The sequence below is a fragment of the Pagrus major genome, chromosome 8 (genome assembly GCF_040436345.1).
Source record: "Pagrus major chromosome 8, Pma_NU_1.0".
Taxonomy (NCBI): Eukaryota; Metazoa; Chordata; class Actinopteri; order Spariformes; family Sparidae; genus Pagrus; species Pagrus major.
In genome coordinates, this window is record NC_133222.1 from 30465846 (window position 1) to 30479263 (window position 13418).

Genomic DNA, 13418 nt, shown 5'->3' on the forward strand with positions numbered 1-13418 from the left:
ACAATCACGTTACCTTTATGTGGAAAAAAAAGCGGGAACTATTTTTCAATTAATTTACCTCTTGTAACTTTCCACATTACCCCAGCCCTGTTTTTTATAACGAATATTGAATGACTGTAAATATGAATCCATTTCCAGCAGCGTACTGTAGAAATTATTTCCATATCGGAGAAGTAGCTAGTACTACTACTACTTTCTATTCAATATATTTCATAAAGATAATATTGGTGATTGATACGTGTTGTGGCTTCTTCCTCCAAATGCATTCATGACATGACATTTTTTTAATGACAACAACAGGCACAGTTTGCACAGTACTCTACCCTCATGTTGGCTTTGTGGTAAAGTGCAGCAACAGCTTGATGGTTAATGAATCATTAATGAGTAATTCCTCAATAACTAATTCGAGGACTATGTAGCAGATAGTGATGAGTAACTTGAGAACGGGGTGGGAGATACTACATTAGGTAATGTTTAGTTCATAGATATCTGTGAATGGATACACTGACCACCTTCTTCATGAGTTGTTCCTGAGTACCTATCAACTAGTAACTAATGAATAAGTAATTAGTATTTAAGGAGTCTATTGGTTAACTACTCAGTATAATGTCTCACTTTACTTGAGGGTACACAATAAGAGTAACCAATGATTAAGTATTTAGTATTTAAGGAGTGTATTGGGTAACTACTCAGTCATCACTAGTTCATGATAATCAGTGGGTGGTTGATAGTTAATCAAGAACAACTGATGAAGAAAGTGGTCAGTATATCAATCCACAGATATTTATGAACTAATCATTATCTAATGATTTAATAATGAAGTATCTCCCAGTCTGTTCTCTAGTAACTCATCATTATCTACAATAAATCCTCAACTCAGTTATTGAGGAATTACTCATTAACAATTTATTAACTATCAAGTCATTCCTGGCCCTTTCCACACTAGCTCCTCAGTAACTACTCACATTTTAGTGTACCTTTTTTCCTGCAAAATTATTTTTGCAGGAAAAGGTCACAAGAAACTGGATGTTGCTGTTATTCTACTACTCTACTAAGTCTACTTTCTGTTCTCTGACACCAAAATCCCTGCAGCAGAATGCAGCAGAGGAAAAACAACTGACCTGCTTTACACAAATATCTACTGCTCACCTCCACTTCAAACCCTCTTGACTTTAATGTTCTTCCTTGAAAATAATATGCAAAATCGATTTCAGGCTGAATGAAATGTGCATTCAGTGGCAGAGTTTAATTAGGGATAACAGGCTGTTCCCTCAAGGAACCATAAGCCGTCATTAAACACCTGCAAGTGGGACGCAGAGAGCTGAGTTTGTTTAACAATAATCCTCTGCAGGCTCTCACTGAGTGGTAAGACACTACTCTGCACACTGCAATGACAGAGCTGAGACCTCCGTGAACGCTTGTTGTGCAATTTTCTGACCCTCTGACAGGGACGCAGAACAGCCATGGCTTTTTGTTGCGCTTATTACTGCAGGGATTCAACAGTCTGTTTCATGGGTTATTGGCACAGTGAAACACAGCACAGTTAAATTGACGGACTGTGAGTGAGCATAGACAGACAAACAGGCAGCATCTCGAAGTATTTCCATTTCTCAACAATAGCCCTGTGAATGAAGTGCAAGTATCGCTGCTGGTGTAGGCAGATAGACATCGAGCCAGTTTCAAGCCCTCTAGGAGGGAAAATCAAAAGCAATTTTGCTGCGAATAAAATCTTGTCATTTTATGACAAACAGCAGTTTGTAAAACTAGCTGCAACTCCAACAAGCTACACAGAGGCCTACATTTCCAAAACCTTCTGAAACAGTGTGGTATAAAACACATGGTATGTTACAGCTGTAATCCTGAAGGTGTTTCATGATCTCAAACCACATTTTCAAAGCTATTTATCATTAGTTGGGCATTATTCAGCAATAGCCATTCAACATATTTCCATTCTTTGATTACCTCTATATTTATTATAAAAAAAATATTTAAAAAAGTGAACTTTAAGAGGAAGAGCTGTTAGCAACAGGCTGATCTGCAAGGTATCTGCTTTACCTTGTCCTGTGCGGAGACTGCTTATACTGTGCGCACCATGAAATCAGGTCCCGGATGCAGTTATTGTTGACTGATTTCTTTATTAAAACAACAAAAATGTGTTTGGCTGCACTGTAAAAGTATACATCAGCTGCTCCTCCCTTGTGTTTCTGACAAAGTAGCTCCTTAAACTGCCAATAGGCAACTTTTTTGCTTCTACTGCTCATTGAAAAATGAGAAATACTGTTTGCACAATATAATGGATGCCTCGCTTTCATTATGCAATCCAGCCTGCTACGGGACTGGATTTTTTTCTTGGAAAAATGAAGGCCGAATCACAAAACAAAGGTATTGTTTTCCCCTGGTCGGTGCCCCCAGGTAACGGTGTATCTGTGGAAAATGCCAAATCAACCAGCACTAAAAAAGGACGTTTTATAACTTATAATGTATGTGTATATATATATATATAGTAGTAGATTATAGTTTACACTATGGCCGCAATTTGATGCCATTTAAAACGCAGTGATCAACAGAGGACAGAACCACATTTAATGAGTTACAGTACTTCTGGCAGAGATATAAACACAGGTTGGTTGGATACAAATAAACACATTACAGTCGCCCAACAGCCAGGCCTCCAATAAACAAACATCCACTCCATCTATGTGCAATTAGACCAGAGGTTGTGCTCTCAGTGTGTGAATGTGAAGATGCAATTAAAGACATAATGACTGATGTAATTACACTTTGTCATCCACACCAATCATCTGAGGACACCTCTTCATATGCGGGACAACAGATGATTTGTTTGATAGATTAAAAATAATAATAATAAAAATAAAAAAGAACACTAAATGTTAATTTGAAACTGAAAGCGAGTTCTTAACTTCTGCACTTTGTCGACTTCCAAAAAGGAGAAAGTGAAAGGCTGACAACGTTTGGTCATCTTAGTTTAATGATTGAAGCTCCCTGGTTCTAAGCCCAGCGGGTTTTCCCCTTTCAGCGTCCTCCACTGTGAAAACATTTCCATGTAATTTCTGAAGAACACACAAGGAATTCCATGTGAAATCTGATCTCTGTCACAGCACCATGAAAGGCAACATTCTCCATAAAATGAGGTGGGTGGGTGACCAGGGACACTTTTTATGGCGTGAACGCTTGCATATTATAGTTACTATGGGAACTGGGACTCTGTGGTTATTCCGGCGGAGCAGTGATTAGTTGTAAGAGAAACGAGAAACTGGAGGGAAAAGAACAAGCGAACACACAAAGTGAGCACGATGTGTTCATGTGTTAGAACAATCAGGGTGCAAGGTCGAGTTGAAGGGTGAACCTGCCTTTCCCACTGTGGGGGTAATTAAGAGTCATGACAGATTGCTGCAGTTTGCTCTCCACTGTTCATTTACTGCGTTCTCATGACTCACCTGATCATCTCGGCTCTGTCTTCTCTCCTAAATGTCTGCAAACAGGTTTAATCTAACCACAGGGAGCGCTGAGAACGACAGGAGAGCTTGTGCACATCATGCCTCATCACACATCATCCATCTGTCTGTTGCTATAATGAGCGGAGTATCATGTACCATGTTGTAAAAATATGTTTTGAAATGCTGTTCCTGGAAATTTCTGTAAAATTATCCTAAAATGCAGATCCCAGTCTCGCCCAAAGTAAATCCAAAGCTGTTGTTGAACCATTCGGAGTACAGGCATGGTATTAATCTACTGGAGTTTGAACACACTGAATTATTCATTAATTTTTCTAGCCTAAATGTTTTAATGCAAAAAAATAAGCCTGCAGGTGACCTCTAACTGACCCTATTAGCTCGAACAGTATCACTGAAAATTAACTCTTAAAACATGTATTCTTAAAGAAATATTCAGGCTCCTGGAAAAAAAAAAAGCCATTTTGGGACCTCAAAGTACCCCTGCCTGAGAGTAATAGGGGTAATAACTCACCATAGTTCTTTATTTCCTTATTTGCACTAACTTTATGCATATAAAATAGTCAAAAACAAGTGTTTAGGTGGAAAAATAGCCTATTCAGAGAGCGAGACGCATACAACTACATAAACTTGTATAAATTCCAAGTTTAAGGCTTTAAAAACTGAAATATACTATATATTGCTGGATTTGAAATCTCAATGCTTACAATCAATCAATTACAATCAATCATCCTGGCGTGTTAGTGGCTCAGGAGAGAGGAGAAAGAAGAGAGAGTGGGTCTTTTCAGTTAAATGGCTGCCATATTAGGATCTCTGGTGTAGAGGTGTAATGGAGTCTTTTGACAGATAAAAGCAAGAAAAAGCATCCACAATTTGCAGGTTTGTTGCCATTTTGTCACCTTTGAATCATTGAAATACTGTGTTTTGGACTGAATATGATACTGAAATGGATCTAGTGGACATTTGGGAATGAGAGAAGACAGTTTTTTGTTGGAGTTCCTCGTGGCTGACATCATCATAAGTGCTGTCTGGCTGTCTGGCTGTCCTTCTTCCGGAGTGTGCATGATAAGGAGCATCTGAAACCATCTGGAACACAGGGGTGTACCTCGGCAGCCATGCTCCTCTAATCACCTACTGTAAACACACAGTAGTGTACATGTTAGCTGTAATGAGTCTGTAGCTACAGCCTGAGGATGGCAGCGGACATTCTCCTTGTCTTTGACACAGATGGCACGGCGAGATAATAAGTTGTCAGAGCTCGCTCGAGGGCCTCGGCTGTTTAGATTAAGGTCTCTCATAGCCGAGTACGTGGAGGGCTGGGACTATAAAGCTCCTGAGCGGAAAAAAAAGTGATTTCCTAAGACTTCTAGAGAGGAATTACGTAATTTATGGCTCGTCCTGGTCAGTAGTTAGAAACTTGATGATGAAAGGTTTGTAGGCTGCCACAAATCATATGCTCTGAACCTCTGTCATAGGGCAGTGTTAGCCATCTCTTCCCTTTAAGAACCCCCAGTGAGTCAAGACTTTTCAGTTAATCATATAAGAGCACAGACAGACTCCTAATAGCATTATAATGGTCGAATACATTACGTGGTGCCTGGCAGTGCATTGCAATAAGACCTAAAGAGGTATTGATTTAATATAACACATTAGGGTGCTCAACTAAAAATAAAACTAGCTTTAAAGAGACCACGAGTTTAAGAATAATTCTTTATCTTGAAGTCATTAAGCTGTATTAATGCAGATTATCAAGCTGATTTCAGTCACAGACAAGCTGCAGGGTGATCTCAGTTGTACTGCAGCTTCCTTTACAACAGGCCAGCTAGTCATGAGTCATTCCTGGCACGTTTGTTCTGACGCCAAAGACAGCACTGAAGCCACTGACATGCCATTATTGAAGCCCTTTCCAGTCTCCATCAGAGTAAACTGAAGTAAATAAGGGCTGCTCCTATTTTAGAGTGGTGGCGGAAAAAAGGCATAAACCTTTGAAATGGTTTTTGAGGTCTGAGCAACTTGTAATTTAGGGAAATGGAAAACTATAACTTCTCATTGAGGTTCATGTGAAATAAGGCTGCATGCTTACTTTCTAACTAATATGGGATGTACGATCTGTGCATCCACTGTGGTGTTTTATGTTCCTGGAACATCATTATTAATGTTGTCTTCAGCATCAATGCAAATGACCAGTCACATTTTTTACTTCATAGCTTGTCATTGCAAACACGTGTTTAACATTATGAAAGGGTCTATTCTAACCCAAACCATGTTTTTCTAAACTTCACCAAGTATTTTTGTTCCCTATACCTGACCAAACTGTGACAGAAAACTGGAAAGAAATGGAAACATAATAATATAGTAAGTGAACTTAGAGGATATGAAACTCTCATCCATTCAGCCACAACACCATTCTCTACAGGTGGATGATGTTCCTGCAGCAACATTAGTTATGATGTCCTGGAAACACCACCAACACAGTGATATCAGATACACCAATATGGGACATATGAGGGTGGGGGTGCTGCAGTCATTTTGACTACATAGCAACAATGCAGCCGACTCGAGGATGTTTGATCAAGTGGATGGTGCGGAATGGCTAATAAGCTCCAATGACATTCTCTATTTCGGCCTCTCTGACTGTTCTTTTCTTTAATGTTCATCATTGTCGAGACAGCTTGCTGTTGGTCGACGCCTACACTGTCATTTTGCAGGACAAAGTTCAGCAACCTTTAACTTAACAAAACATTCACATGGATTTACTTCACCCCTGTGACGCAGGGACTCCTGTGGGATGAACTGAATTTGCTGCAGAATGTTGCCATTTTAAATGTGAGCGTCACCTGACCTTTAGACCTTATTGACATCAACTGGAATAGTTTCTCCTTAACTGATTCCAGTATGAACTATTTGACCCTGAACCCAATTAAAACAAAACAAAAAAATACCCTGGAATACAATGCGAGTGCAGCATGTCACAGGAAAGTTGACCTCTATAAGGACACACACTGTTTATGAACGTCTCTTCCACTTCTTCTTTTACTAAAGCAGATGTAAAATCATCAACACGACACTTTCTAAAACTTTGCAAAAGCACAAGCAAAAGCAACCTGCATGTTTAGCAGTCAGGAAATGGAACTGGAGGAGGACATTGTCAGAAAGTGCAATGCACCACGAGCAGGTGGAGTTGAGGTTTGCTTCAATAATGGCCAATCAGCTCCTCTCACCCACTCTAAAACCAGTCCACCTCCACACCATGACAAAATGACAGTTTTGCAATGGGCTGGTAGCAGAGTCCTGAGGCTGGTTTCTCCAACAAGAAAGTGTCCTTGTCAAGCATTTAGAGCCCTTAGGAACAAAAACACAGAAGCCCAAACACAAATACGCTGCAATTTTTGCGTGGCGTGGATGATGTGTCCTTTGAAGTTCAATTCAAATCCCTGTCCCTATGTTTTACATGCAAATGAGTGAAGGCAATATTGTTTGTGCAGTTAGACTACAACTACAGTAACTTGTAGCCCTTTAAATTTTATCTCCATTATTTTTGTCTGTTTGAGTTGTTGACATAACTGCCTTCACTGACCGCTCCCCATAATGCAGTCATCCTGTTTACATGACAGACCAGGTTGACTGAGAGAAAATATTTTTGCCTCTGTCATTGAATTTTGGCCCCATCCTGGCTTGTTTGGACCAGAAGACACATAAAATTGCCAATACAATTATTTTTAAGATTATTTATGATGGATTTAATGGAAAATGTCTCGGTCCTCCATAATAAGGCTGTTCCTGTCAGTTTTACTAACACCTCACAGATGTCTGAATGAGCTAACATATTTAATCCTTCACAGCTGTAGTAAAATGTATTTTGAAACAGTTAAGGCAAACCTAAGTTCTACATGTATCTATACTGTGATCAATAATAACTTTGACTGCATGATATTCACATCCAATACATTTAGATTTTCAAATGGTCTTGGTTATTCAGAAAAAAAGCAATACATCCATATTTGAAGCTGATAAGAATCTTTCAGAGTCAGGTAACTGGACATAAGGAAAAGACTGACAACTTAAAGCAAACATGAAGCAGTTCAGTGCATTTATTTTCAGTTTCACCTGCAAAAACATTCTCTAGTTTCAGTTTCCTGCCCTGAGGAGTTTTTGGTTTTGATTCTCTGTGTATTTTTAGACTGTTTGTCAGACTGAAGACGCAGTTTAAAGAGGCAGTCTGAACTAATGATTGACATTAACAGTCATTTCAGACATTTTATTGATGTAGACTTAATGATTTCTATTTCATGGAATGCTGAAGCCATAAAACATGGAGTCTTGCATTTGATTATCTCATTCAGTATTAATAATCAGCTTCTATGAAGAGCTACAACAACATGAAACACACTCTATATGTTACTGTAACACAGAGCTGAGATACAGCTGCTTTATAATGTCAAATCCGAATAAAACTGTCTTTCCAGCATAGATGACGTCACTCTGTCTCCGTCCTCCCTTTGTCACGGACACGCAGACATTGTGCCTTTGTCTCTCACTCTCACCTTAGCTCTGACTTTTTTCACATCTCTTTATTGTCTGTGTTTCTGGCTACAGTCTCATTTCCTCCCTGGTCCTCTCTCATTTCCTCTGCAGCTGTCCCTCAGACTCATGCCACCAGCTTCTCTGTCGCTATGTTCAAGTCATCAGTTTTAAGTCCTCTCTCCTCACCCTACCAGTAGATGATCTGGATGTCCAGATTCTTGCAGATACAAAACATATTTAACATTAATTCAATATTGTCCCTATTCAGTTGTACACAGATCAACCTGTAGCACCAAGATATTTCATTTAGCCTCACTGTTGCTGTCTTTATCTACAGTTTGTTACTGGTGTGTCAGTTTAGAGCCTGTAAGTCATCGGTGTCGGTTTAGTTAAAGTTAACCCTCCAACCGGTCAGAACTGGGAATGTGATCATGGTAAAATCTAAATGGACATCTGTATTTATGTATATTTGAAACAATGCAGAGGTACTTTATATGTTATGTAACTTGGTAATCAACTATTTTTTGACTAAATGTAAATTTAAATTATTAATGAATGGTAGCTGCATATTTAAGAGTATAGATTCATATTTGCTTGAAAACTCTATTTACTGAAAGATTGCTCGACACAAACCTTGTACCTGATGATTACTTGCATGATCACATACACTAATCATCTCCCAGACTCCCTTTGTTCACCATCATCAGTAAAGTCAACAGTGAGTGATTGTCTGATTACACACATCATTAACAAATACCTACATTTGCCAAACTCTTGTCAGCACATTTTCTGCTCCTGCCACAGTAAACTGTATATTGATTTTGGAGCAGAAGTGGACACCAGTGTAAGACACTGTAATCACAATTAACTGAGTCAGATCTGGTGGCCATGCTAACATGAGGCAGTGAGTTTCCAATTAATAATAACAAGAAAGACAAGGGTTCATGGCTCTGAAGCATAGGGGAGTTGTTTGTGTGCAGGTTTGTGTGTATAATAGTGTGGTCTGGTATCTATTAACCTCACTGCTAATTAGTGCAGAAAAGAAAAATGAGCAATAACATTTGTATAAGCGGGCTACTGCGGCTAATTTATACTGAACGACCGCATGAGCTTGGTTTTCACCTCAGGACACAGCAGATGTTAGCTGGATTCAAATCAAAACTGTTCGGGCACACAAACGAGGGCCTGTGAGCACAGCTGGATTTATGCTGGCTGGAGTATTTACTTTATGAACGATGTGTCACACTACAGTATGCCTCTAAACTAGCTGGCATACTGCAATGTAGAAATCTGACATGATGTCAGCTGTTCAGAGCAGCTGACTGTCACAATAATTGAGCTGTATACCAACATCACTTCAGATACAGTTGTAATAAATATATAAGTAGAGATTTTATAAAATAAATGGTATTAGTGTCCAATCTAGGTCTGAAAAGACTACTTGATGGGTAAAATCAATTGAGTTAAAGATAATTACATGCAAGAATTCTGCATAGAAAATGTATAAAACCATCTGTCGCTATAATTTCTAGGAGAGGGTGAGGAAGAAGTCTGCGAATTTGACACAATATAACGTACGTAAAACTTAAATGTTACCTCGTCTGTGAACATTTGCACCTGAGTCAGATTTTCATCAGCAGTGGTGGTTTAATGGTGTTGACCACCAGCGAAGCAATTTTGACCACGAGATCATTTGTGTTGATCCAGGTTACTTTCCTTACATTAGACGTGAGCCAGCAAGCAAAGACACGCAGAGAATGTGTATTTGTGTTTGTGATTCAGGTCAATCACTCTACTCAGCACTCACCAGAGACTCTGGTTCTTTCTCCTTTTTTCCCCCTCTGCTCTCCGTAACGTCACCTTCATGAAGTAAAGTAACATTCATCCTCCAGCTGCAGTCAGGTTGATAAACAGGAGTGAAGTTGAATCCACTTTTTGATCCCAAAAGTGGAAAAATAATCTCAGAGCAGAAGCCGAGGTGTCTCCAGGTGTTTATTCCTCCAGAAGGTCTGGCTGGATGAGAGACCAGACTCCCTCCTCCAGAGCTGGCCGGCTCTAATCACCTGAGCAGCAGCTCACACAAAACTTTTAATTGCAATTACCATGTTGTTATAAAGATCAAATTCAAATCAGTGAAAGAGCACCGAGAGTATGATACCTGAAACAGTCTGCTAGAGTGTAAACATGAGTGATCCGTGAAGTGGAGCAACGTGAAAGGCATGTGGGTTGCTATTCTTCACTGTCTAACTAAGGTCTGTTTACATGTCCTCTCAGGTGACAGCACTATCAATCACTGGTATGAGTAAATAGATCTCATTCATCAAAAAGTGAGAAATGCATGACAAAAAAAATACACAAATACACTGAAAATACAATATGGGTGTGTCAGTATTTACCAGTTTGTCAGCAGCCACACACATGTTGGATAGTGATATTTATACCATTGTCTAAAAGTATTATTCTGTCACATCATTACACTGAATAACCTCTGTTCTCTTGTTGTATACTTGTTCCCTTTGCTCTTGCTGTTGTTCAGGTTTGTTCCAGTTAATGGTGGTTTATGCAGAGAAGCTGTGATATTTTCAGAAAGCAAAATGAGGTCCCTTCAGGTCCCATGCCAATACAGTGGGGGGGCAACAGCTAGCTGACACACCGAGCCCGCATTATATTTCTCTCCTGTATTAACACCTGCCCGCAGGGAAGAAAGTTTAATGAGCTTTTGGTGTTTTCTGGTTGCCTATTACCTTTCCTCTTTGTATCGCTGCTCTGGTGCATGCAAATAAATCACCAGAGGTGAACCTCCATTTTTTTACTCATTACTATGGAAGGTTACAATGCCCTCATTGGCAGAAAGGCGAGCCTGACCAAATTCTGGGTCTCTATTAATGTAAAGCCTACACCCGCAACAACAGGCACTTGAATAAATCCAATTAAACCAAGTTTAATCTCATGGATCGCCTTTTGGGAACTGATTACTACTAAAGTGGAGTTTTAACAGCAATAAACTACAGCACAAAACAACACTCCTCTCATGCTCCGCTGGTAAATGTGGAGCTGATTGGTGATACTGAGTACATGAACAGCTTCAGTGGGGACAGTGCTGGAGACGAAAAGTGGCATTTTACTTATTAAAGTCTTTAAAGTCCAATTAAGGTGTCTAATTATCTGATCCTTCTGGAGTAGGATTAATGAAGCTGCTCAGCGCCCATCTGCTGGTGACAGTGATGCTGTGTGTGTTTGTGTGCACAGGCTTGTGTGTGTTTGTGCATTAGAGATGCTATCTGAAAGATGGAGCCAAGCAGAAGAGAGGCAGAAGTATCCGGCCGCCCTTCCCCCACAGCTCCAGTCATCCCTCATGCTGTCTTACACGTGGAAACCATCAACAGAAAAATACAAACACACAAACTAGGGCCGACAAGCAAACCTGCATAACCTTGAACTGAATCGAGTACACAACGTTTTTATCAATAAATCTCTTCCACTCTCTCTCTGTCGTCCTGGCGAGCTGTTGGCCCCTCTCTGCTGAATACGATCTGATTGACAAGTGCTTCCATGTCCACAGAGTCACTTGTTAAAAGTTTAAACAGAGCATTAAGCTCGGCTGAGCAACTGAGAGGCCTTTAAATGGATCCATGTGAGCTGAGGAGGCTTGATAGCAAACAACAGCCACGCCAGCTAGAGCACACGCTATTTTAATCAACCTGACTAATCAGTGTGGAGGGAGCCATATGGGAATGATTCCCTTCCAATGAGACTCTTATTTATGCACCTTCAGCCAAAAAAAGGCCACACGGCTCACCTTGGTGGAGCAAAATATGAAGTTCTCAGTGAATGTTAAGAGGGAATGTTTTAATATTTAAAGAACTATGAATGTTTCAGTGGGTTTCAAAAGGAGTAGTTTGATATTTTAGGAAATATGCTCATTCTCTTCTGCAAAGAGTTAAGATTCAACACTGGGGGATTTATTTGCTACATATGTAAATTGCTCAATATGTGAAGAGAGTAATATGTAAGGGTTTCATACTCTGCAAGATGTGTTTAAAGGTAAGTGTGCAATAGTAATGTAACGTGAGGGTTCGGTGTGTGGTGGTTTGATTGACTCTTAACAATAGGAAAGAGCAGGATGGAGACGGATAATTTCTTTATGCAGCACTTTACTTTCCGTTCCGCACACTAGCTTTGCAACACAACAACAACAACACTTCCTTGTTCTCCTCCCATGTCACTGAACCCACCAATCAGAAGCTAGAAGGACCTAACTGCGGTACATGTACGGTAACACAAGAGGTACATTAAACACTGCGCTAGTAAAGAGATTCAGACATGAAAATATGCAAACAGCAACTGCAAAAATAGTTACCTGTGTAAACATCAACTCAAGGATGAATTAAATATGACTTAACTTCTAAACTTTACATTTCCTCCCTCTCCCACAAAAGAAACGTCCTCGTTTCAGACATTAAGGGGAAATAAGTAAGTACCCCCCCCCCAAAAAAAAAAAAAACAAGGCAACTGTCTCACTTAAGAACATAGTCCACAAGGTATCTGGGAGGTTTAACTTGGCGTCTGCTGGGACGCAGCGAAGAACTGGAACCTTGACCAGGAGTAGCAGAGAGAGCAATGCCAGACTGGCGTGCCCTACCCCGACCAGAAGAGGGAGCAGTCAAACACTGAGTCCAAGGAGAAGGTGACAGGGGAGAGTGGGAATGAGGCTCAGGTTGAGGTTGAGTCTGGGGCTGGCAAATCTGAGGGGCCAGTGGTGGAGCACTGCTGCGGCTGGATTTGTGGTAGCCTGTCGTTGCTGCAGAGGTTGACGGTTTAAAGGGCAAAGCACCTGACAATGCAGTCAAGCGAGGAAGTTGGGACTGCAAAGATGAGTCACAATCAGGTGTCTTATGTCCATGATCCGGTACAGGAGCATTGTATGGTCTGAGTCGGTTGTAATGGACAATCTGGGACTTGTCAGACTGATCCAGGAGATAATGAATCCTGTATGTCACTCCAGGAGAATCCACATCAGAGCCGAGGCACTCCAATATTTCAAAGGGGCCTTTCCAGTGAGGAGAGAGTTTTTGTTTTGATGTAGTGGGGTCATTTAACCACACAAGATCTCCAGAAGCATAGGGTGTGTGCCTGACACTTTTGTCATACTGTTGCTTCTGCTGGTTGTGGGCGCAGTCTCTGTTCCATGCAGCAGAACCAAAGGCTGATTGAAGTTTCTGAGTCAACTGTGCGACATAGTCAGCAGGAGAGCCTGAAGTAGATGAAGATGGCATGTTATTTGGTAACAGCATGTTGGCAGGCATTCTGGCTTCATGACCATGTGTGAGGAAGAATGGAGTGAACCCTGTTGTAGAATGAGGGCTGGTATTGTAAGCCAAAGCAACTTGGTTGAGGCAATCATCCCATTCACCAGGCTGC